A 27,911-nucleotide genomic window follows, 5' to 3' on the forward strand; every position below is an offset into this window, starting at 1 on the left:
AAAGGTCCCTCAATATATATTCTCAATCTGACCACCTCTTAGTAACTGCAACCTTAGTCTAATTCACCATCATCTCTACCCAATTTACATCAGCTGCCAAACAATTCTGTCCCCCTGCTTCCTACTCTTGCTCTCCTATCACCCATCCAGCAGCCAAAATGGTAGTTCTACGCTTTTAAATGTAATCAGGGCTGCCTGAGTGGCTCAGTCTGTTAAGCATCTGCCTTTGGCTCAGGTCATGACTTCAGGGTCCTGGGATGGAGACCCGCTTCCAGATCCCTCCTTGGCAGGAAGCCTGCTTCTCCCTCTCCCTCTGTCTGATGCTCTCCCTGTTTGTGCCTGTGTGTTTTCCCTCTCTTTCTAATAAATAAATAAGATCGTTAGAAGAAAATAAATAAATAAATAAATAAATAAATAAATAAAGGCTATCACATTATGACCCATAGGTTCCCACTGCAAGAAAATAAAATCTGACTTTTTGCCAAGGACTCAAGACCTTGCATGATCTGGTCTTTATTCAATGTCATCTTCCCCTCTTTTTCTTCCTTCCTTGCCAGACACATTGCCCTTTTGGTCTCTGGAATACACACTGTACTTTTGTACATTTGTACATATGCTTTTTCTTGGAATACTCTTTGCAGAGATTTGTACTTATGCTTTTGTACATACAGAGCATTTGTACGTATGCTTTTTCTTGGAATATTCTTTGCAGTGATGTTCAAAAAGCTCCAAGGCAGCGGGGCCCTCCTGACTGCCTAATGTAAAGAATTCTTCTGTAGACACACAGTCTGTCTGAAGTGCATAATACCATTTCACCTTCTTCATATTGTTTATTGTACTTGAGTCATTTATTTGATTCCGCTTTCTGTATATACAGACTTATTGTCAACCTGCCCCACTTGTGGTACACAAACAACCTGGGAATAGAGATTATATCTTCAATAATCTGGGACCTAGAACTGTGACAGATATATATTTGATATTCTGAAAATATCTCTTGGTCATCTTTACAGTGCTATTAGAATACACAAGACCTGAATTAAGTGTCTTGCCCATAGTAGTTGGAGAATAATTTTTTTTCCTAAGATTTACTTATTTATTTGAGGAGGGAGGGGCAGAGGGAGAGAAGAACTTAAGCAGAGTCTGCACTGAGCACAGAGCTAGATGTGTGGCTCGATCTCAGGACCCTGAGATCATGACCGGACCTGAAATCAAGAGCCAGATGCTTAACTGATTGTGCCACCCAGGTGCCCCCAAAATGTTTGTTTTTGTTTTGATATTCATATGTAAAATAAAATAGTACACATATATTTTGATATTTTATCTCAGTTATTTACTATCTTTTTAAGTCCACGTTTAGGCTCTAGTCATGATATTTATAATAGATAATTATATACAGAGCAAATTTTAAGAATCATATGTATTTCCAGATACACTTGAAAGAAATGAGGTGAATTTACTTTACTCCTGTATTTCCTATTATTAATCACAAAAAAATCTACTAAAATGTTATGACACACATTGCGTGTGTGTACAACATAGTTAAGACTATGACTGTACTCACGCTGTAGAAAATAATTTTTTAATTTAAGAAAATCCCAACATATCGTCTTTTATTATTTACATAAATGTTGACAGAGAATATACTGAAGCAATTTTTTTTTTTTTTTTTTTTTTTTACTCAGAGGCATTACTGCCTCTTAGTTAAAACAAAACGGTCTTTTATTTGAGAAGTAGAAACAGAAACACTCCTCTAATTGCAAAATTTCTAATATCTCTTTGGACATTAATTACTGTTGAACTTAGGCCATGGCTTTAAAACAAGCTAGAATTAATCTCTATGGCAGCAAAGAAAAATTAGAAATGACATGAGAAAGAATCTGGTTTGCATGCCCACAGTAATTGCTACTTAGAGTTCACATTCATTAAAGTAGTCAGCATAAGAGCTTGAAAGCATTTAGGACACATTGATTTCATAATCATGGGTTGTTTATTTTTTTCATTTCTGACAAACACACTCATCAAATTTTTGTCCTAATTTTATAACCTATCTTCATACAATTATATTTTATATCATAAATATTTACTATATACAAATTTAAGAAGAATTCTAATTCATGAACTTAGTCATTGTACTCATAGGCATTAGTTATTTTTTCAAATATAACTTTCTATTTATAAGACACCTCTATAATAAGAGATCATACATTTGTTTACAAACATAAAAATGTAGATGTAATATTTTAACAAGGGGATTATCCATCAGGAAAAATTACTAAGATTATTTATATTAACTATAAATATATATATATAGAGAGAGAGAGAGAGAAAGACAGTTGTGTTGTTGATATGGCTTGGTATTCAATGAGGTTGTAATCGAGTGGGAAAATAGAATAACAACAAATTCCTTTAGTAATGAAAAATATAAGTGTATATAATTCACTGACTATAATGATACAATAATTCCATCTCACAGTGTTTCCTCCACATAGACACTGTTCTAAGTGCTTTATATGTATTAAACAATTGAGTTCCTATCACTCCATAAAATAGGTACTACTACCTCTACGCAGATGATACAGCTGAGGCCCAGGAAGAGTAAGTAACTTGCCCAAGTCTTACAGTTTACTGATTGTGGATATCTGCTTGGAAATTTTGATGTTTGATTCCCAATTGTGTTCCATTCCATGACAGTGTACTACTTGTCAGTTGCAATGTCAATGTATAAATATATCCACTGAGAAGAAAAGGAGGAAAGATCCACTGGAGAATTAGGAAGGCAGAACAAACAAGCAACCAAAGTTTAGGTTCCTAGAAGTGAATGAAAACACAAGACACATACACATTCATATACAACATTTACTGTTACTTTGTGCCTACTTTGTACCAGGTGTGGTTCTAAATATTTGCACATATTAATCTACTAAATCCTTACAAATATCTTGTCACTTAGTTATTATTATTTTGAACATGCAGATCAATACACTGAAGCACAGAGAAATTTTGAAAATGTCCTAAGGTAAAAGCATTATAAACCATTGGTGCTAATTGTTTTCTCAAATGGTATTTAAAACCAGTGGTCTGAATAAGATAACTCAAGAACCCAAGAAAGTGTATAGATAGAAAAATCAGGACTGAGAACTGAGCCCTAAATCACTTTGAAAATTGCAAGTCTGACAGAAGAAGTAAAGGTAACAAAATACCTGTGAGGTAGCAAGCCACACTGGAGAGGAAGAAAACAAGGAGGGTGAGAAGCCAAGGAAGCCAAGAGAAGAACGTGATTCCAAGAAGAGACAGACACCAACCAGATCAAGTGCTCCTGAGAAGTCGTGAAAGGATGAAGAATTAAAAAAGACTGACTGCAAATCGATAGTGATTATTAGAGTAGAATGCCAAAGGAAAAGCAGACTACTGAGAGCAAAGACAAAAATGTAAGTGAGAGCATAAATAATGACAATTCTTTCTGAACTCTTACAGGAGCAAAGATATAGTACAACAGCATGAGGAGATTTGGGGGTCAAGTCAGGATTTCCAGAAGGTGGGGAGCATTTAAAGTATGTTTATATGCCAGTGGGAAAAATCAGAGGAGAATATATAATTGACCATGTGGGAGATAAGAGGAGATATCAGGGGAAAGTCTATACTCATACAAGAAAACCAGCGAGAGAATTAATTTCATGTTTCTAGTGGACTGAGCCATGGGGCGCCCAGATATTTAGCCAAACATTATTCTTGGTGTTTTGGATGAGATTAACATTTAAATCAATAAATTTAATGCAGATCATCCTTCCTAATATGGGTGGGCCATATCCAGTCAGTTGAAGGCCTGACTAGAAGAAAGGACCAACACTCCCCTGAGTGAGAAAATTCCTCCTGCTTCACTATCTTTGAACTGGGCCATTGATTTTTGTCTGCCTTTAGACTCAAAAGCATCAGCTCTTAGCTCTTCCCAGGTCTCAAGCCTGTAGACTACAACTGGCACTGGACCATTTGTTCTTCCAGTTCTCAGCCTTCAAACTGGACTGGAACTATACTGTCAGCTCTCCTGGGTATCCAGCTGTAGATCTTGGGACTTGTTAGCCTCCATACTCCTATGAGCCAATTCTTGATAAAAATTTCTTTATATATACATCCACATGTGTGTAAGTATATAAATATTTCACATCTATGTATACACACACACAATTTTAGTTCTATTTCTCTGGAGAACTCCAACTAATAAGACTAGGATCCCCAGCACAATTCTTCAAGTTCACCTAAGCTAGGAGTTGGACTTTGAGTAGTTGAGCTCAGCTGATCACCCAGTCAAAATCCATAGGTATGAAGTCTCCTCAAGCTGCTCTCACTATGCATCATTTCCAAACTCGCAGAGAAGTGGCTCAAAGGCTATCTTTAAGACCAAGAGTGTAAGAGCATGGACATGGACCTTAGTGCTTCCCTTTCTCCTGTACTGAAGCAATGGTCAGGGCAGCTGACCAGGCTTGAGGATTACAGACAGTGTCAGCACACAGGCATCCATGATAGGTCCTCTGAGGAAATTCTTGGTGTATCACAATGCATAGTAAATGCTCTGTTTTTCCAGTGCTGCCGTGACCCTACCCAAGGGTCTCAGAGCAATGAGGCAGACAATGGCTAATCGTAAGGTTATGTTTTTCTACGTATATTTTTCCATTCTTTTTCTGAATTGTATTTTCAAATTTACCTATAAGGAATATTCATGATATGTGTGACTACAAAACAAATTATATATACTTTTTTTTTTAAAGATTTTATTTATTTATTTGACACAGAGAGAGAGAGATCACAAGTAGGCAGAGAGGCAGGCAGAGAGAGAGGGGGAAGCAGATGCCACGCTGAGCAGAGAGCCCGATGTGGGGCTCAATCCCAGGAACCTGAGACTATGACCTGAGCCGAAGGCAGAGGCTTAACCCACGGAGCCACCCAGACGCCCCACAAATTAGATCTACTTTTTAAACTTGGAAACTGAAACACCGATCCCATACCACAATTCTCCACCTATTCTACTTGGGGACTGTTTGAGCCTCCAGAAAAAGACTAAACTCTTAATACAGAATGTCAAGTCTGTCAATAGGTAGGAATAAATATTTTTCTTTTTAACTTGATTAGGTTTTCTTGCAAACAAACGATTCCCAAGATGTTGTTATTCTGAATCCCAGGTGGCAGTAAGCATTTATCTGTTGTTTGTTTATGACTTGTCTAATTTCTTCAGTGGATGATATATCATCATAGTGGTTTTGTGAGCATGTACAGTTTCTGTTACTGTTTTTGTTTTAATCAGTGGAGAAAGGAAGAATGACCAAGGGCAGTCACCAATACTGTGATGAATAGGACTCTAGGGAGACAGCTGAATGAAAGACGACATTTTCAGAATTTTTCCGTATGTGCTGCAATTTAATTCAACCTTACGGGAGTCTGGGCATTTGTTTTTAATTTACATGAATGTTTCATGTGTCTAAATTCTGTGTCTTTTTATTAAGCACTCTGTTTTTTAATCTCCATTGTCATTGCTAGATTATATGAATTATTATTAAGCACAGCAGATTATTTGCATGAAGGTGTCCCAGATAAAATGACAAATGGAACTGGAAAAATTGCATTATAAACTTTACACTCCTTAGTAATCATATATGTTTATATCTTAAAAAGGAATATAGGTGCCAGAGCTACATAGGAACACTCTGTTAGCAGATGGGGGATGGAGTAGATGGCTCTAGAAATTATTTCATTTAATAGATAGTGTTTGCCTAATTTAAAAAGGAAAATTCATTGACCTAAAAACTAATTTAGTAATATTATTCAATAGGTCCCATTAACTTTATAAAAATGAATCATCCTGATCCATTTCTATAAAATGCGTAAATATGTTGCCATGAATAGTTTTCTTCCATGCACTGTGAAATATTGCCAAAGTTTTAACCTCATACTAACCATAAATAATGCTTAAATGATGCTGTAATTTTTGCAATCTGGGGCTATTCACAGATGAATTATTCAGCTAAAAGTGATATCTCTACTAGAGTAGTCTTGCCTCATTATCTCATTCCAAGATGAATGAAGGGGAGGAGAAATGTTAAGCTGATTCATATTGTTGCCATAGTTAAACTATTCTCTAATCAATCGTAATGTTGCTTGATAAACTAAGAGTGATATATTTGTAACAATATTAAATTTGTTTTAAATGCAGGAAGTTCTCATAAAAACAGCATTTTTTTCCTCAAAAGATATTCTCTTACATTGTTAAATAATTTTCTAGAAGTTATATTGTGATCTTACATAATTAAAAATTAATTGGAGGCATATTACATATATTTTATGTATGCTTTGAGGTGTAAAATAAAAGATGTCTGTTTTCATTTTTTTCTAGTTCATCCACACATGCACATTCTAGATTTAAAGTCAAAGCTTTATTCTCAACATTAGAAATACAAAATAAACACAGTATTTAATTTAAAAAGCTTTGAAAGATTCATCTTACTGAAAATGTTCACAGGTCGTGATGATAAGGTAATATCATCTTCCTTTTTTCAGGCATAAGATCATTATCTGACTCCTTAGGAGTGAATTTGTGAGATCTTTAGGCACTGCCTGGGCCATTATAAAAACCCAGACAGGCAGGACTCTCTACTGACCCACAATCAATACATACTGAGTACACATTTGGATAATACAGGGTCTTCCCATTTAGATCTCTTCAGGAAACTTAATTTGCTATTAAAGTATATTTTACTTTGTTGTAGAAGCAAATAGTGAAAACAGAAGAGATCAATGATACCCCAGAAACCGCGTCACTGAGTATCTAATGCAGGCCACCATCTTCTTTTCTGAATGGCCGAGAAAGCCTCTTAAATGTCCTCCCACATCCATTCTTAGTCATTTCTAATCCATTCTCAAAGAGCAGCCAGAGTCATTTTTGTAAAAACTGGAATTTGATCATCTTTTTCTTCTGATTACAACTTGTCACTTGTGTCTACTGCTCTTTGCAGAAAGACCTGTGTGCAAGTTTAGTAAAGCATGTGCTGTCTGGCTCCTTATTCCCCCTCCTTGGTCTCATCACCTCTTCATCCCCTCTAGGTTGATGACACCCCTTGGGCTTTGGCCTTCTTTTAACTCCTACAAAGCAGAGGACTCTTTCAAGACCTTCAAACTTCTCTTCACATTTCTCATCTCAGCCTAAATGTGGCATTCTGTGAAGCTTTCCATATTTCTCCACACTACCTTAAATATGTTATATACAGTCTCAATAATCTATACATGACCTTCATCTCACTGATTACTGAACTTAAAGAGGAACTTTTATAACATCCATCTCCCCACCTCCTCCAAACTACACGCATCCTAAACAGCAAGTCTTTCATACCATCTAGGGTTCCAGAATAGTATCTGAGACCTTATAGGCACCCAATAAGTATTTTTGAGTGAACAATTTTAATTAGTAAATTTTGCTTGCATGTATTTGCTTATTTGCCTTATTTGTGCATTTGTTTATTGTTTCAAACTATATCATATATCCTAGAGTTTTTCTAGATGACATTACTTTATGATTTTATCCCCAACTCTCCATCCTAAATATGATGGACACCAGATCCCATGGCATGCAAATTTCCACCTTGAATCATAGGTGATCTTTGTGCCCAAGCATTAGGGTCTTCAGAGTCCAAGGAGGAGTTAAGTGCTATTTTTCTTTATACCCCAGCCCCATATCTTACATAACAGGGTAACAGGGAATACTTACTCTTCAGAGTCCAAGGAGGAGTTAAGTGCTATTTTTCTTTATACCCCAGCCCCATATCTCACATAACAGGCTAACAGGGAATACTTAAAGATTTTATTTATTTGACACAGAGAGAGAGAGCGAGAGAGCATAATCAGGGGAGTGGTAGAGGGAAAGGGAGAAGCAGGCTCCCCATTGAGTAGGACATCTGACACAGGCCAATCCCAGGGCCCCAGAATCATGACCTGAGCCCAGGGTAGATGCTTAACCAACTGAGCCACCCAGACACTCCAAGAAATACTTAGATTAAATTAGGAAATGCTATAGAATGAAAGTTTATCATAGTCTAATGGCCTCAAAAATTATGTAGAATCCAGGCATTTCTACCAAATTCCCTGTTCTTTAGAAATAAGTATTAGCAATTTACCAAATGATTGAGCTGTCAACTACAATTTGTCTAGAAGGTAGACTCTTCTCCTCTTAGGACTATTTTAGAAACACAAATATCCTGAACAGGATTCATTATAGAAAGAGAAATATCCCCAAAGAAATACACTAAGACTCACCTCAAATAGGTTTTTCTTTTTTAGAAGACTTTTAGAGCAGTGTTAGGTTTACTCAACAAAATTGAGAGGAGGGTAGAAATTTCACATATACTCCCAGCCCCAACACATGCATAGCCTCCTAAAGTGTCAATATCACTTACGAGAATGATGTACTGGTTACCCAGGAGAGCCTACATTGACACATCATATGTCAAACCCGAGTCCAGAGTTTTCGTGAGGGTTCGCTCTTGGTGTCAGACATGTTGTGAGTTTGGATAAATGTATAATGACATATAGCTATCACTATAATATTGTAGAGTGTTTCACTACTCTGCAAATCCTCTTACATTGCCTATTCATCTCTCCTCACCCCACCACTGACAACCAATGAGCTTTTTTGTCTCCATACTTTGTGGCATCATATAGTTTGGATCATACAGGATCTAGTCTTTCCAAATTGACTTCTTTAGCCTAGTAATATGCATTTAAGGTTCTCCCACGTTTTTTTACAGCTTGACAGACGATTTCTTTTTAATGCTGAATAATACTCCTTTATCTGGATGCACCACAGTTTACCTATCCATTTGCCTACAGAAGGACATCTGGATTGGTTCCCATTTGGGACAATTATAGATAATGCTATTTATCCACATCTGTGTGCAGGTTTCTATATGGACATAAGTTTCCAACTTCTTGGGTAAATACTATGGAGTCTGATTGCAGAATCATAGCCTCTGAGTTTTCAACATTTATACCAACAAGATTATGCTCTGAACAGAGTTTTAGCACAGCATGTTTAGGCCTGGTATTAAGAGTACTCTCAGAAAATGCAGTCTTGTATTTTTTTAACTTTTCTAGCTTTAATAAAATATATTTTATAAGATGGTCTATTCATCTTGTAAGTAAAGATTAATATGCAGCTAAAGTACCTGAGTTGATTATATTCCAAGAAGTCATTTTGATATAAGATAACCAATGAAAAATGGTTTGTATTTATACATGCATATATAAAAATTCTATAAAGAGGTCTACATACATTTATATGAGGTCCTTAATGACTATTTTCTTCTAAAAGAACTGTTTATAGACAAACCCTTAGTTTCTTTTTTTTTAAAGATTTTATTTATTTACTTGACAGAGAGAGATCACAAGTAGGCAGAGAGACAGGCAGAGAGAGGGGAGGAAGGCAGGATCCCTGCTCAACAGAGAACCCGATGTGGGGCTCGATCCCAGGACCCCGAGATCATGACCTGAGTCAAAGGCAGAGGCTTAACCCATTGAGCCACTCAGGTGCCCCAGTTTTCTTTTTTTTTAATTTAACTTAATTTTATTTAAATTCAAGTTACTTAATATATCGTGCAATATTGGTTTCAGAAGTAGAATTTAGTGATTCATTACTTACGTACAACACCCTGGGCTTATCCCAACAAGTGCTCTCTTTTATACCAATCACCCATAGTTTTATTCTTAAATAGTACAGTGGTGGGAAAAAAAATTAAAAATCCCTGTTTTGCAGCAAAGAAATTTATTTTTCAAATCTAAATTTAAATTTTTAGATAGGCAAAAGAATGACCTCTTTTTTGTTCACTCACAGGCAAATTATTTTACGAAAAAAGATTATGAACAAACAAAAATTGGGGAAGGGGATACAGACACAATGATCTTGTTTTCTTCAAGTATATTAATTTAAAAATAAATCAAACTTGTTACAAATTTAGCATTTCAACCTCTCCCTATCCTGAAGGGTTTGTTTGTTTTTTTTTATTATTTATTACTAAGCTGAGAGAATTAGAGCTGTAAGAAATGCATGCTTCTGGTTAGCTTTTAAAGACAAATATATCTATCTAATAAATATGAGGTCCAGCTTTGGATCAATGAAGTAGGAGCCAGGATTCCTACAATTAATTCATGAATCTCTGACTGATTTTTCCATAGATCTGGGAAGAGCCACTTAAGCTCTTTATATCTTCACTTTACAATGTGAATAACAACACAGCATATGCATTACTGGATCCTGTATAGTTTAATTCTTTGCAAAAGCACTTTAAAATACTTTGATGAGAAGTACTATATTAAAGCAAATTATTACTGTTATTCATTCAGCTGATTGTAAGACACTGTTAATAAAGAAAAGTATGAGCTCATCACAAGCTAGATAAGGGATATAGGAAATCACTAGTCCAATTTCTCAGAGTAAACAACCTCAGTTCTATGAGCAGTTGTCACTGATAGAGACACGACAGTTCCTACTTGTGCCTGCACACCCGTATGTTGAATCTAACAGGCAGTTTGGTTTCCTGCATAAAATATAATTTACATTCATTTTTCTTAGTACTTTGTGTCTTTTAATCAATTCATATTCAAATATCTTTCATGTTGTGGCTTCTAAACTTGGGAGAGGCAACAGGTTTATAAGTCTCATAATTTAGCATAATTTCAATGTCAGTACTCCTATTGGTTCATTGAAGAAATAAATAGCATCAAGCATATTTTTAAAAATGCTTAGCCATTCATTGAATTTGGCATTTGTTTAGTAAGACAAAGTTCATTATAATGTCTTTTCTAATGAATTTTTTTCAAATATAACTTTTGAGCTTTACTTCCTCTCTCCTGGCCATTAACTTAACTGAGGATATTTTTATACTCTGCAAATGAAGTCCTTATGCAAAATCAAACTTAACTTTCCTATGCCTTATTGAGAACATGTACTCCCCACTTTCAAAGACTATAAGCTACCAATGATGTGTTGGCATTTTTTCCCTTAAAAGAAACCAGAAACCTCTTGCCTTAGCCAAGCACATTGATCAGAGGGTTCTCTTAAATTGACTTGTCATCAGAGAAAACCTCATTTTCTTTCTTCCTTCCTCTCTCTCTCCTCAATGAAGAGGTCATTGATGGGAACAAGAATATATCACAAGAAGGGGTTTAGAATTTCTTGTTGGCCTTTTCAGAAAAGCTACATCCAAGGCAGGTTCATAAAACATCACATTTCATGAAAGACTCCACGCCTTTAAAAAGCAAAACAAAAACAAAAATCTGCAGATGATACCTATTATTATTTTTTTTAAAGCATGGCCTTAAAATGTCAGAAAATCATGAAAATTGATGGCTTATGGATAATTGCAACTTTACTATTCAGTGGTTTCATTTTCCTTCTAGAACGTTCTGATCTATAGGGTTCAGGTCAGGTATTATGGAGGTGGACTGATATATTAGAGAGTACAAATAGAATAAACCTGAAATTGCTTGAGAAGTCTCAAAAAACAAACTTGATTTGATGAGAGAAGATGAGAATAACTGATTTTAGAAGAATAGATTTAATAACTAAGGACACATAATAAAACGTTCTTAATAAATTAAGAACCAAGGAATAATCCAACCAAAATGCTTTGATAGCAATTCTACCCTTCCATGGGCCTCATACTTAATATAGGTCTTCTTCCTTCAGGGCCAGTATTTTCATCTGTTTTGTTCACTGCTGTATCTGCAGCACCTAGAACAATGCCTGAACCAGAGGAACACTCAAATATTGCCTAGTGAATGGATAAAAGAGTTATTCCTGCTAATCTCAAATTTCTAAATGAGTAAAATGTCCCCTTAATCAAGGTCATTGTTTACTCCAATCCATCTAGCAAATGAGTAACAATAAGGGAAACTATGTAGGTCTTTGTTGACTATTGGTATAACTATATCATTCCTGTTGAGGTTTGTCCATTACATTACAAGTCACTGTTTTAAAGTTCTACAGCAAGGATTCCTCTACCACCAAAATTTTCTCTCTCAATTTCTTTTGCTCTTTAAACATCTACTCTTGCCTGGAGATATATATATATATATATTTATCTCCATATGTATATATATATAAATATACAGATTTTCTAATTTTCCTTGGATATTTATATTTAAAATGGAATGTCTTTGTTGTATATCTTTTATGATATCTTTATTTGATATTTTAAATAGCTTCTGAATTCTACATTCATACCTGAAGACTACCTGGGATAATTTTAAAATAATTTTCACCCTAGGTCTACTCTCTTCCAACATACAACAGTCTACAAATTGTATATAGATGCATGCTCATCTATTTGTTCTATCTTTCTTATTCAATTAGAGCCTATACCTGAGATAAAACAAAAAGACTAAAGAACGTTAGAGTTTTACTTGGAAAGACAAAGTTTTAATAGAAATTTCTAACTCCTCCTCATTTGTCTTATTAACTTTGCATTTGATAGTTGATTTCTTGTTTGCTTACAAAGACAGGAGGAAAGGGAAGATGACAGCTAATGATCTTCCCATTAAGAAGTGGGATATTTATTAGGATAAATACTGGGTAATAAGTATTCAATATTGTTATCACCGAAAAGAAAAAGAAAATTGTTGTTGAAGCCCCAAATTATAGCATATGGGTGATGAGAATTTGGGGGCTCAGTTCTCTCATTTTCTTTAAGAATAATGATACTGTCAATACTATTATAACACAAAAAGTCAGCATACAGGAGTCTATGAACTCTGTCTTGCTATTTACCATTTCACAAATTCTAAGAGATGTCTGTCAGAGGACATACAGTAATGTTTTTTGACACTTACTTCTGAATTCCTATTTAGTTTGACTGAAACGCTGCTTTTACCACTTTAAATTAAATCCTAGGTTAGAAACTTTTATTTAAATTAAAATTACCACAGACGTCAAGAGCATAGCTCGGGAATGAAAACTAACAGGGCTGAAATCCAGGATATGCCATCCTCTAGTTGATTAACCTTGGGCCTATTAAGGTCAGAGCCTATCTCCTCTTTGGTAAAATGAGGATACAATATAGTTCACTGGATTGTTGAAACAGAAAATACAGTAGCATATAAGTATTTATCAAAGTAATGAAACATACTATGTGCATAATGAAAGAAAAAAAGCTCTTTAATCAAGCAATCTCATCTTTAGCCCTTTATCTCAACAACAGGGGACAGAATGGAATGAGGTGATTAAATGAGAACATTCCCGCCTGGGTGGCTTAGTGGGTTAAAGCCTCTGCCTTCAGCTCAGGTCATGATCCCAGGATCCTGGGATCGAGCCCCGCTTTGGGCTCTCTGCTCGGCAGGGGGCCTGCTTCCCCCTGTCTCTCTGCCCTGCCTCTTTGCCTATTTGTGATCTCTGTCAAATAAATAAATAAAAATCTTTAAAAAAATGAGAACATTTCATGTGAAAGTGATCCACACATGAACAGAGGACTTGGCCAATCCAGTTTCATGTGCATATCTTTGCTCTTCACCCTACAAGACCTCCACCTGAAGACTGACTTGGTTGTGTGTATCACTGAAGACTTCTTTTCATCTTTGATTTCATCTTGAAGACGGAGTGGGATGAACATGCACGTATTCCCAAGGTCTACTAGAAAAGCTGCATTTTTGGCTTTTTCTGTTCTGAGAACTATTTTGCTTTTATTGGTGTTATATGTCACAAATGTAAATATTTTGTGGATTTATTATGTGTTCTTTCTCATTCTTCCTAGTTTATTCTAATGCATTCCAAAGAAATAAACAAGCCTAATATAAAGAGGCTTATTTGGCTTCCCCCTAAATCAGGAAAACCTCTACATAAAATCGGGCCCAAGTAACCTATCCTGGTTAAAGGAAAATTAAACCACTCCCATTTTCCAACAAGTTAATCAGTTAACATAGAGAAGTGAGTTTTTTGTTTGTTTGTTTGTTTTTGTGAAGAAATCTGCAATTTCTTCAGCTACTGGCAGAGTAATAACTTCTAGGACAATCTTTGAGCTGTGATAACTACTATGAAAAGTCATGAAAATGGATTATCATGGTAGGAAGTACAGTATAAGGAGAATAGTATTAGATTTGGAGTCACACAGACCTGGGTGTGAATTCTAGATATGTCTCCTTTTTGCTGTTTGAGTAATCTTAAGTTATTCAAACTGTCAGAGACTTAATTTCCCTTTTTGACATAGTAGTGATATCTTCACTAAATGGTTTCTGTGATTTAATAAGATAATATCCAAAAAGCATAGGGGTTTGCCCCTGGTTAGTACTTAATCATTTTTCTTATATCTCACCTTCATCTTAAGCTATGATAATTATTACTTATGGAACTATCTCTTTTATGTGAATGCCTTCAAAGACAAGGTACTAACTTGACAATTTAATGACCTTAGGAATAAAAATCCAGCAACTCTGAAGTAGCCACAATGACATACATTATTTAGAATCAAACTGACTTTTGTGAATTCAGAGCAGGAATATGAATTTTCAGAGCTGTATTTCTCAAATATACTCAAATAATTTCAAGCAGTGTCAAGAGGAGAAACAAAGAACACAATGCAATTTATCTTTTATTTATAATCTTGCTCTAGTCTATATTATCTTTTATTTATAGTCTTGCTCTAGCTCTTATAAATGTAGGCAAGAAAAAATGATTTCCACTTAAAAGACATAATTATCTGGTAACATAAATTGAGTTTCTACATAGGTTTATTAATGACAGATTCTGTCAAGATTTTGTAATCGCTATATTTTCATATATGTTCTCAGTGTTCTGAGGCCCATTAAATGTTATGTTTGAGGTTCCAAGTCTAGACATCAACTCCATTGATATTTGGGCCAACTTATAGTTTATTTCAGCATTCATACTCCAAAAATTTACCCAATAAATACCTGTTGCATGTCTAAGAGGTGTAATAAAATCTACCATTATCTGTAATCAAATATCAGTTGAATGGACAGAACATGAGACTTATCTTTGCAATCAATATTTAATAAAACAAAGCAATAATTTCTTATCTGAAATAAATATCCCTTTAACATTATGAGTTTCTCTTGAGAATTTGTCAGATTATTAGAAATATGAGTTCTTTTGAATACTCATAATGAAATATTTATTTGTAGTATCAAGAACTGGCAAACTTGTCTATATATTAGGTTTATGAAATCTATCAAACCATGTTTAAGATGTTTCCATTTCAGAAAACCTAGAGCAGTTTTGGCCAGATACTAAATTGCTTAATTTCACACTTGTATTTACGTAAGTTTAATGGATGTGTGTTTGATTCATTTACAATTAAATTATTCAAATGTTGCTTTTAAAATTATTTATTTTGTTCTTAGGTAATGTCTTTCTTTTTAGGAGCTCAAAGCACTCTATAAATGTTAATGGGCATTTTCACAATACCCCAATGAAGGAGATGGCAATGATTTCTGTGAATTTCACTGATGTCATTTTTCAAGGGACCAAGAAAATGTTAACACTTAAAACCTCAGAGTCTTAGCAGTTCTTGGCCCCAAAGGGAATATGTAACATAATTAAGTAAGCAGACTTCACTCTGATTTCCTTTGTTTATAATCAAAATGATTCTCTAAAAATGATACAAAATTTATTAGAGCAGCTATCATATGTTTATTGGTAGGTAAGATAATCCACTTCCTATTTTCTTCTCTCTGATTCACTATTGACAGTCATGACCACTAATCATCTTCTCCCAACTTTCCAGGTTAAGAAGTAAGTAGGTAATATTCCTCCCTTATAAATATCTCCCAAGATTATGTGCTTCCTTAAAAAGTTTGGGGAAAAAAACATCCGAATAGATATCTAATGACTAAGATACTGACTATATCTAGAAATCAATGTTAGTGAAAATGACAAAAACAGCAAGACCTTTCATACTTGGTGTTCCTAACTCAATACCTGCCATGTGCTGGGAATATTTTTAAGTATTTATGAATTGCACTAAATTTATTAGACTATACAACACTCCAGATATTCAACATACCTTTGATAAATAAGGTAAATTGATAATTAATGTTACTTATACTTACAGAATTCAAATGGTTGTTTCATTCTGAGTATTAGGTGAATATTATTTGTTAAGTTAGCAGAATCCACAATTTTCATTTTTTTAATTTTTTTTTTTTTAATCTTCACCCCCTTAAAGATAAGATGTCCTTCTTCTGAGAGTTCAGGGACCATCTATGTCTTATTCCAATTGAATTCTTTTTTTTATTTTTTCATTTTATTTTATTTTATTTCTTTTCAGTGTTCCAGCATTCATTGTTTATGCACCACACCCAGTGCTCCATGCAATACGTGCCCTCCAAAATATCCACCACCAGGCTCACCCAACCCCCCACTCTTCTCCCCTCCAAGGAAAATGTTTAAGATTGGTTCCTGAATAATATAGGCTCTTGTGGAAAAATAGAACTTATATTATTTTCTATATTTAAATTTGACTTAAGAAAAATACACGTGTGAATACAAAATAAATCTGAATTATACAAGTTAACAGTTGTGATTATCAAGTAAACAAAAGGACAGGCAATTACTGAATTGGTGCCCAGAGAATACTTCATAGTTCACAGGAAAGAAAAAATGACCCAGTCATTCATAAAATCCAAAGCCATTCTAACATTGCAATAAAATAACCTTCACAAATAAATATGATGCTTTAGAAAAGTAATATTTAAAGAAAACTAAATTTTCAGGGCCTCAAGAATTAGATTATCTACAATTTGGCTAAGGGATATTGGAGGACATCCAATCATCATTTCTATACTCTGCGGTGATTTTTGACTCATTCTCAAATTATCTCTTTTCTTGTTAGAAAAAAATTGTTGAAATTTATCCTATGAAGATGATCTATTTTTTTGTACTCCTGTTCTGTAGCCAGTGATCCTTAATTGCTATAAAAATATCTTTTGACCAGATTTCTTCTGTGATTTCCTTTATCTGTAATCCTTATTTTATATGCATGTATGAATTCTATAATACAGACATTTTTTACATAAAAATAAGGGAAAACTAATATACATAAACATAGGGGGGAAAAGTAATTCAACACTAAAGCCATCTAATTCTCATTAAACTTCCTGAGATAGCTCTATCTTTGTTACAATATTTCCATTTTTAAATTAAGTGAAGAAACTGTGGCTTAGAGTATTAAGCAACTTGATCATGACCACACATCTTAAAAGTACTAAACCTGGATTCAGATCCAATACTTTCTAGTATTAGAATGTATAACAGTCAATGTGTATCACTGAATGCCAACTTATCACAGTAGATGAATGTGCAAGAAAGAAAAATTAGCTTTGATTTTTTTATATGAGTAAAAATCGGGAAACAATTAACTTATTAATTTAAATAAATTATCTCAGGGAAAAAATGAATTATAACAATAAATTAAGAAAGATTAGGAATTTTATTCAGTAGAAATCTTACTTTAAAAAAGTATTCTTGGAAGCATAATTGGGCACACATCAAAATATCATCAAGGTTATTAGAAACCATTGTTATCATGAAATAAGATAAAAACTAATTTTGCTAAATGGAATCAACAAGGTCTTTAAACACAATTATATTTAAGCCATAATAGGAGCACCGAGCTGTTTTATGAGGCAATAATCTGGTTCCCGTGTGGATACACTATAAGGCTGAAGCCTGGTTAGAGTGTTTTGCAATAAGAGAACTGGATTATTGCCTCATAAAATTGTTCGGCACTTTTCTCATTGTGATTATTCTACAAGTCTTTGAGAATTCACTTTTAAATAAATGTCAGTACACAAGTAAGTGCTTATAGGGAAAGAAAACTATGACAAAGAAATAAGGTAGTGGAAGTACACACCACCCTTTGTAAATAATAATCTTTAGGCCTAAAGAAAGTAGTTTTTCGTAATACAATATGGTAACAACCATTCTCAATCCTCAAGATTTTTTAGATTTTATTTTAGTATTTTTTTTTAGATTTTTATTTATTTATTTATTTGACAGAGAGAGAGAGAGAGAGATCACGAGTAGGCAGAGAAGCAGGCAGAGAGAGAGGGGAGGAAGCAGGCTCCCTGCTGAGCAGACAGCCCGATGTGGGGCTTGATCCCAGGACCCTGAGATCATGACCTGAGCTGAAGGCAGAGGCTTAACCACTGAGCCACCCAGGTGTCCCAAGATTTTTTAGATTTTAAAAAATTCCTTTTACTCTCTAATTTGTCTGGTCACCAGCCTCCATAAGCTGGTAACCAAGTGATCTTTTGTACTTATAATGTGATCATCTTCTTTATATGAATCTAATATTTATAAAATTCACTTTACTAATATTTATCATTTAAAAATCACCTTTGGCTAATACCTCTGCACATTGATTTGCAAATATATTTATATGCACAGAAATAGGACTTGGGTTTAAGAAAAATCAAACGTACATTATTTAATGTCAATGGCCTTTGCTGTCAAATGGAATTTTTTATGTCTACAGATAAAACTACTATAAAAGTATGGATCTATGATAAGGAAGTCATTTCCCCATAATTATTCACTTATCTCTCACTCACATACTATACTCTCTTTGCCCTGGGACACTGCAAAAGTATCACATTATGACGGTTGGCTCAAAATCCAAGACCATATATGATCCAAGTCAAGTCCAAATGCGGCTCCTCTTGATACAGAAAAGTATGAACAAAAATAGATAAATAACCTTCCCTCTATGTATTCACCACCCAGTCATGAGACCAGACCAACTTAAAAAGCAAGAAATTTAAAAGGAGAAAATGTAAGGCTCACAAAATTAAGTAGTTCATAACAATTCAGTAATCTTTCTGTGCAAATAACTACCACATTCTCCTACTCCAAGGTAAAGGATGATCCTTTAATAAGCCTCTTTCTCTTCCCTGGGTGTAGATCTCCATTCTGTTCTCTTTGCAACATCCCCTATCATCTACCTTCTTTGGTCATATCTGAAAGAGTAAGGGAGACTATGTCCTGCCAATAGAGGAATTTTCCTATTCTGCTTTCTGCCTGGCTAAAGGTGGAAGCAAATGATTTTTTTCAATCTTCCAAAGTCACAGACTTTTAACCCAGAATAGTAAAAGAGCTCTGTTAAATGTTTATTTTAGATTTTTTTAAGAATATATGTTTATTTCCAATGAACTACATATGCCATAATCCATACCCATTGTTTTTTTTGAAACACCTTTTAAAATACATTTCATAACAACCAGCTCATGCTACCAACATTTTGCCATGAAACCTCTTTGTCCAGCACTACAAGGTCATTAGGTTCATTTTTCGCCTTCCAGATCATTATAGGTGATAACTTTACAAGTTTCACCATGGTATAACAAAGTTCACAGTCCCCCCATAAGAGCTTCATCACTGTCACATTTACCCAAAGCTGATGCCCAGTATTTTCAGTTTTCATTATATTAGCAGCCCAATCTTATAACTTGTTTTGGTTTTCATCTTATTTCTGCTGCAAAAATGCTGCATTAAAGAATCCCCTCAAATATCAGGGGATTTCAATAACTATCTTTTATGTGTCTTGATAATGGGTCTGGCAGTCATCTGGAGCAAGATGGTATCAGACAGAGAGCGGATGCAGGGGATTTCAAGCCAAATCATACAAATGTTTTTACTTCTTCTGTTTATGCCCACCCCTAACAGTCCACTGTCAAAACATGTCATGTGACTAGGAGTGTATACTTCATCTACCTGATAAAGCACAAGGCCATAAGGTAAAGAGTGTAAATGTGTAAAACTAATGCAAGAAGGAAGGAATCACAATAAATATATATTTTAGAAGGAACTAACAAATCTGCAGTCACAGTGAAAGACTAACAAACATCTGACCTGAATAAAATATTAGATTGAAAGATCTAAGAATACGAAGAATTTAAAACATGTAACTTATTTTATGTTAAATAGCTAAGAGAGTATACAGATTTTTTTCAACAAAAATTATAAACATAACTAACCATGTTGCAGGAAAAAAAAATCCCTCAGTAAATTCTGAAACCTATAAATTGTAGAGGCCACATTCTTTAAACACTGTGAATGTAATGGATGTTGACAAAAAAGTAAAGCATGTAAAATAACAACTGAGTACATTTGGAAACCAAGAGAAAAAAACTACTTAAATAACTCTTAGATCTAAGATAAAACATAAATGGAAGTTATACCCTATTTAGAAATAACAGAAAATGAGAGTGATCATCAAAACCCATCAAGGCAACCAGAACATTTCTTAGAGGCAACTGTGTAATCATAAATGCATTGTTTAGGAAACATGAAAGACTGAAAAAAATCAAAATAAGCTGTTAATTCAAGATACTATGACAATAGCCAAATTAACCCAAATAAGAAGGAAGAAATTAATGAAGACAAAAGACAGAAATTGTAATGTGGGACAAAAGTGGGCTTGATCACAAAATTAAAGCTATATAATACACTGCTTAATATACACAAATTTGAAAAATCCAAATTAAATGGAATTTAATTCACTAAATGGATTCAAATATATCAAACACTGACTAAGAGAAAGGAAAGAAGCAAAGATTCCCAATGCTTGCTTCAAAGACAGCCATAGTACCAACATCAAATTGGATTTTAAACATTTTATTTATTTATTTCAGAGAGACAGAGAGTGAGAGCACGCAAGCAGAGGGAAGAGCAGAGGGGAGGGAGAAGTACAAGCCGACCCCATGCTGTGTGCAGAGCCTAACACAGGGCTCGAACCCACGACCCCGAGATCATGACCTGAGCTAAAAACGACTCAGGTACCCAGGTGCCCCACCAAACTGGATTTAAAAATTATTATACACAAGCACAAGCTATAAATAAACCTCACATATTATCATATGTATAACATTTTTAAATATTAGAAAATTAACTAGTTAGTATAGTATATAGTATAACAAACTATAGTAGTATACTAAAAAATCAACAGATTGTGACCAAATATTATTTATCTCAGAACATATAAGGAAGGCTTAACATTGCTCAACATTAAGTTTTGATTCAAAGTTCAAATTTGTAACATATGACAATTTAAATAAATGTTTTTTTAAAAATTGGTCAATCAAAACTCAATGAAGTGTTCTTTAAAAAACTGCATTGATAAAATTAAAATGTCATTTTAAATTAAAAATGAACACACGCCTTTTCCATATACACAGATGCAGATGCACACACACACACACACACGTAAGAAGACAATAAAAGAAAAAAAAATTCAAGATTTTATTTATTTGTCAGAGAGAGAGAGAGAAACAGCAGGCAGAGGGAGAAGCAGGCTCCCTGCTGAGCAAGGAGCTCAGTGTAGGACTCGATCACAGGACCCTAGAATCATGACCTGAGCTGACCTACCTGAGTGAGCCATCCAAGCGTCCCAAGAAAATTTATTTTTAAAAGGAATTTGGTAGAATGTGAAGTAAAATCAATTGCCAAGGATAAACTATTAACAAGCATTCTTATAAGTAAGACAGGTAAGCTGCCTAGAAAAAAGAGAAACCGTCTTGGAAGAAAGACATGATTTTAGAGAGATAACAGATTATCAAAATAATCTACTAATTTGGAGCAATCCCAAACAAAACTCTAAAAAAAAAAATAAAGGAAAACTTTCCATGTTTGACAGCTGATGGCAAAATTGTCTGGAATATGAAATGATAAGAATGCTTTTCTTGAAAAACATTTAAAAAGAAGAATATGAGGAAGGTCTCCTTGTTATCTGTCAAAAAATATGCCATAAAATCATTTTCATAATGCTGAAATGGAATAAAATAGAGTAGAATAGAACTGAGGAAAAAGTCCCATTGAACTTAGAAATGATGAAGTTACCATTTCAAAATCTATTTACTGGGGATCAACCTCTTTGTGATAGTGACTATCCACTTGTGAAATATACACCAAATACATAGAAAATTTCTTCACAGGTATTTGAACTAAATGTGTAAAATTAAGCACTAAATACCCAATATAAATTTAAAATATATTTATAATTTTTGCAAAGGTCTTAAAAGAGATATAAAAGGAAAAAAACAAATAGATAAAGTAAAAATTCAGAGTATACCCACTGAATATTCTAATACTGCTGTATAACCACAGACATATTGTTAAAAAGTTTAAGAAAATAGGGGTGCCTGGGTGGCTCAGTGGGTTAAGCCTCTGCCTTCGGCTCAGGTCATGATCTCAGGGTCCTGGGATTGAGCCCCACATCCAGCTCTCCACTCAGCAGGGAGCCTGTTTCCCCCTTTCTCTCTGCCTACTTGTGATCTCTCTCTCTCTCTATCAAATAAATAAATAAAAACTTTTAAAAAAAGTTTAAGAAAATGTAGGTAAATATTTTCTATATATATTTCTACTTCTCTAATACTCAGGGAAAGTCCATTTAAACAGTATTTTTTCACCAGTCTTGAAAAATAGTTTGGTAATACCTAGTGTTGGCAGATATGTGGGGGGAAATGAACCCCATCATGTAGTTTTGGTTAAAATGGCTTTTCCATTGAGAGAAATTTGGTGGTAATTGCTGGATCTAGAAATACTCCTTCTAGTTTCTCTTACAGATAACCAATTAAATGTTGCTGCAAAGACACACATAGAAAAAGGTTCATCGCAGCACTGATTGCCATGCCAAAGAATGAGAAAAAAGGCAAATGCCTATCATTTGGGGAATGTTTAAATAAATAAAGGTACATCAATAAATAAACAGTATGTGGCCATTAAAATTAATGATATTGGTATATAAATACTAATCTTGAAATGTGTCTTTGGTATATTGCTAAATGTAAAAAGCAAGTTGCAGATAAACATGCAGAGCATGGTCCATTTTTTAATGATGAAATACATAGAGGTGTGTATGGAATGCATACGTATGTGTATATGAGAGTGTGTATATCCTTACTACAGTGACTTTTGAGTACTAGAGAACATTTGTTTCATATTCTCTGTTAAATTTTATTTCCAGCATCTCTTAATTGCAAAGATAAGGGATTATTTTAAAAGCCTAAATCTGTACTAAGCCTGGTTCTGTGAGAACTGTTGAGATTATTTTTGAATCAGCGTTACATTTTCTGTGTGAGATATAAACTCAATTATTACTAAAAATATTTCTATCTAAAGATCTAAATTAGATATTAATTCTTATATTGATACATTTTATCCCCTTTCATCAGTTAAAACAGAGCCAATGCTTTCTACTGTGGCAAAAGCAGAGGAAGAAATGTCTTTCCTGTGTTCTTTAGAATACTTCAAATTCATTATAATGAGAATAGATAGTGGTTTTATTTGAAATCTGATGAACATTATTAGCAACACTAATGATAACCTATGAGACTGAGACACCAGTTAAATAAATATGCTTATTTAAACTCATTCTAAGAAATGGTCATGTTGATACGTTTACCAGATCATTTAATTACTAGGGAAGTATGTAAAATTACTTTAGGAAAGTTTGTCCTACAATATGATTATGCCTGTCTCAAGTCAGAGCCTCAGAATTTGTCCATTAAAAGGTTGATCATTTTATACAATTATTTTCTGTTGAGTTATAAAAGTCACAGTTCTTCACAGGACTTTCTCTTTGACCTCTTAAGGCATCAATTCTTGCTGTGATACTTGTTCCTACAAATAAAAATCCCTTAGGATGTTTCTAGGTAACTTCAGTGTTGACACATTAACAATCTAATTAGAGCTTGAGAGAAAAAGGTCTTATGCATGGTATTTAAAATTACACACTTTTGAAAAAGCAAGAGGAAATTTTGCAGTAAGCTGAGACAAAATAGACTTTGATTCAACAGTGTTGCCAATAATCTGCTATATACATATAGAACCAATAAAATGTAGGAAGCTGAATTTGAGTTTGCAGACACAAACCTAACCAAAACATATAAACTTGGAACCATAGCTCCTTCCACTCCTCCCCGCCTTCCCTCACTCTGGAATGCAGTTCTTGGGCTAATGGTGGATGTCCTGGGAAATCACACCTGTCCTTCTCAGCCCAACTCCACTCCCAGCCCCCTTCTTAGTACAAGTTCAGGTAGTCACCAACAATTATTTGGAGTTCACAAACAGTGAAATATTGGCCATTTCTGCCCTACATAAATATTTCATTTTAACCATTTTTGTTGCTCACTTTTATCCCAGCCCAATCACATATTCCTTTGCTCCCTTTTTCCACCTTTAAAACGTCCTCTGTAAAGCTACATCGTGTCCATTCAAATCAAGGCCCAGCTCATGTCTCACTTGCTTCACGAATCCTCTCAAAGACCACCAACTCCTCCGAAGGTTACCTTCAGCATTTTGCACACACAGTAGGGAGTTGACATTATCAGGAACCTTGTTAATTATCTAACTTATTAATACTGCCAGTGCACAGAATATGCTCAATAAAACAGTAAAGAGTTACTAACAATTAATGATTTTAGATTTTTAATGATTTTTTTTAGTGCAGGTTAAGAGACATTACTGCAGCTGATTTTATTTATTTATTAATTTTTGTAGCAAGGAACAAATTCATCTTATTTTTTTTTAAAGAGGAATACACTGGAACAGGATTTCAAACACTATTCATGAGAATTATAGAAGTGCAGATGACATTTCAGAACTTCATTTTAAAAAATATCACTTGTCACATAGCAAAATATATTCCAATTGGATTTAACATTCAAATCAAGTTAGAAACGTTACTTTATAAATTTTATAACAAAATTGCTTCTGCTGCTTGCCAGTGACCAACCTCTTAATTCTCCTGGTTTGGAGCAGGAAGTGTTCGAGTTTGCTTTACAAGTTTGGTGAAGATTTGCTTATTCTAAATTAATTCTCTCTAAAAAATACATTATTGTGTACACTGTAAAGGCACCATACTGCCAGTGAGTCCAATATGGAGCAGAAATAAAGTTTATTTCAAGAAGACTTTCAAAACGGGGAGGTGGGGAGGAACTTAAATATTAAGAATTTGCATAGTTCAATATTTGAAATACTAATTAATGGATTTAAGACTGTTTGGTAAAATGCTGGAATTTCACTATTTTAAAGTTAAGCAGGGTGCCTGGGTGGCTCAGTTGGTTAAGCATCTGCCTTTGACTCAGGTCATGATCCTGGGGTTCTGGGATTAAGCCCCATGTTGGGCTCCCTGCTCCACAGCCCAGGAGGGAGCCCGCTTCTCCCTCTCCCCGCCCTCTGCGTGTACACACTTTCTCTCAAATAAATAAATAAAATCTTTTCAGAGTTAAGCACTGAGGATGTAAAATTCAATGCATTAAATTTTATAATACTATGCTTAACAGCAAGATAGAGAATCATGCAGCAGAAAGAGATGTTCATCTTTTTTTTCCCCCACAAAGGATAGTTTGTCTGTAATCTTAGTCTACTTTTTGAAAAGTTTAAAATGTGACTCTCATACATATAGTGAATGAATACATGCCAAAGACTTATTACTTAACTTATTAATGGGGAACATCAAGATGGTAAGACCAATTCAAAGAGTAATGGAGAAACAGATGTATATAGCTAATGAGGAAAGTAACACTGTACTAAGTTTGCTAAGTTGAAGATAAAATTGGTTAATGTCCTAAAGGACAAAGCAACATGCATCTATTTATATATATGGCAGAGAGGATTTGCATTTTTACTGGACAAAATCCACAAGTTTGAATAAAATATAACAACATTTAGCTCCTCATCAATAGAACATCAAACAAAGGCACAATCTCCTAAGGAATAAAATAAATAGTCATTGAAAAGCCCTGTTGGACACTGTGCTAGGATGACATTGAAAGATACACAGCCAAGCTTAGGCCTCATTTTAAAATTTTGGATAATTTTTATTTATACTGAGAAACATTGCTTTTGGTTTTTGTTTTTGTTCTTAATTTTTAAAATCTTTATTTTTAAATTAAATTTAATTGTTTTCAGTGTTCCAAAATCCATTGCTTATGCACTACATTCAGTGCTCCATGCAAATCGTGCCCTCCTTAATATCCAACACCAGGTTCACCCAACCCTCCACCCACCTCTCCTCCAAAACCCTCAGTTTTTTTCACAGAGTCCATAGTCTGTCATGGTTTCTCTCCCCCTTCAATTTCCCCCAACTCACTTCTCCTCTCCATCTTCCAATGTCCTCCATGTTATTTCTTAGGCTCCACAAGTAAGTGAAACCATATGATAATTGACTCTCTCTGTTTGACTTATTTCACTCAGCATAATCTCCTCCAGTCCCATCCATGTTGATACAAAAGTTGGGTATTCATCCTTTCTGATGGAGGCATAATACTCCATTGTATATATGGACCATATATACATGGTATGGACCATATCTTCTTTACCCATTCGTCTATGGAAAGGCATCTTGGCTCTTCCCACAGTTTAGTGACTGTGGCCATTGCTGCTATAAGGCCAATTGGGGTACATATGGCCCTTATCTTCACTACATCTGTATCTTTGGGGTAAATACCCAGTAGTGCAATTGCAGGGTCATAGGGTACCTCTATTTTTAATTTCTTAAGAAATCTCCACACTGTTTTCCAAAGTGGCTGCACCAACTTGCATTCCCACCAACAGTTTAAGAGGGTTCCCCTTTCTCCACATCCTCTCCAACACTTGTTGTTTACTATCTTGTTGATTTTAGCCATTCTGACTGGTATAAGGTGGTATCTCAATGTGGTTTTGATTTGAATCTCCTTGAGGGCTAATGCTGATGAAAATTTTTTCATGTGTCTGTTAGCCATTTGTATGTCTTCTTTAGAGAAATGTCTGTTCATATATTCTGTACATTTGTTGACATGATTATCTGTTTTGCGTGTGTTGAGTTTGAGGAGTTCTTTACAGAACTTGGATATCAGCCCTTTGTCTGTACTGTTATTTGCGAATATCTTCTCCCATTCCATGGGTTCCTCTTTTAAACATTGTTTTTGCAAATTACTTCTTTTTTTTTATACCACTAACATTTTGAATTTGCTTATTAGAACAAAATCTTTCTCTCACCCACATACTCATACACAGAGATACACACCTAGAATGAGAGAAAGAGAGAGAGAAATCTCTTTTTGCTTGTTTTCATCATTTTTTTTAAGATTTATTTATTTATTTATTTGACACAGACAGATCACAAGTAGGCAGAGAGGCAGGCAGAGAGAGAGGAAGGGAAGCAGGCTCCCCGCTGAGCAGAGAGCCCGACGCAGGGCTCGATCCCAGGACCCTGGGATCATGACCTGAGCTGAAGGCAGAGGCTTTAACCCACTGAGCCACCCAGATGCCCCGCTTGTTTTCATCATCTTATGAGATTTTTTTCTACCAACAGGAAAGTAACGTATCAAGAAGCCATGTGAAGATAAGGATTCTTGATTGGTCTCAGCCTCCAGTTCTGACATGTCTCAGCAAAACTACAATGTCCTTTCATGTTTTGAATCTTCAGGATTATGCATAAATTGTGCAAAGAATGTCTTGTAACAAATTATGGGGTAGGCCGTGCTTCTTTCTAAGGCATCTCATTCTTTTCTTTCATCTTGAAAATAACTTAAAAGATGATCTTTATTAAATATGATATGGTTGAAGACAACATCTCTTATCAGATACAGACTTAAAGTGTAAAAGGCCATCATAGGCCTTCACATTTAATGTGTCTATGTAAATAAACAAGTCAAACCCTTCAGCTTTCTATTTTTAGCACTTTTAATCCCCATATTCCATTACTATGAAAAACTTACCACAGACTCCAGCTTTCATGCTTATATGCTTTATATGCTTTGGGCAGGCATTTCATCCATTCACAAGTAACATCAAGTAAGGTAATACAGGTTGGACCTTGTCTAAAACTATCTTCCACAAGGCTGAGAGTATCCTGAAGTTGAACTCAAATAACCCTTTTCAA

The sequence above is a fragment of the Lontra canadensis genome, unplaced genomic scaffold, assembly GCF_010015895.1.
Source record: "Lontra canadensis isolate GAN:19392208 unplaced genomic scaffold, GSC_riverotter_1.0 scaffold40, whole genome shotgun sequence".
Classification (NCBI taxonomy): Eukaryota; Metazoa; Chordata; class Mammalia; order Carnivora; family Mustelidae; genus Lontra; species Lontra canadensis.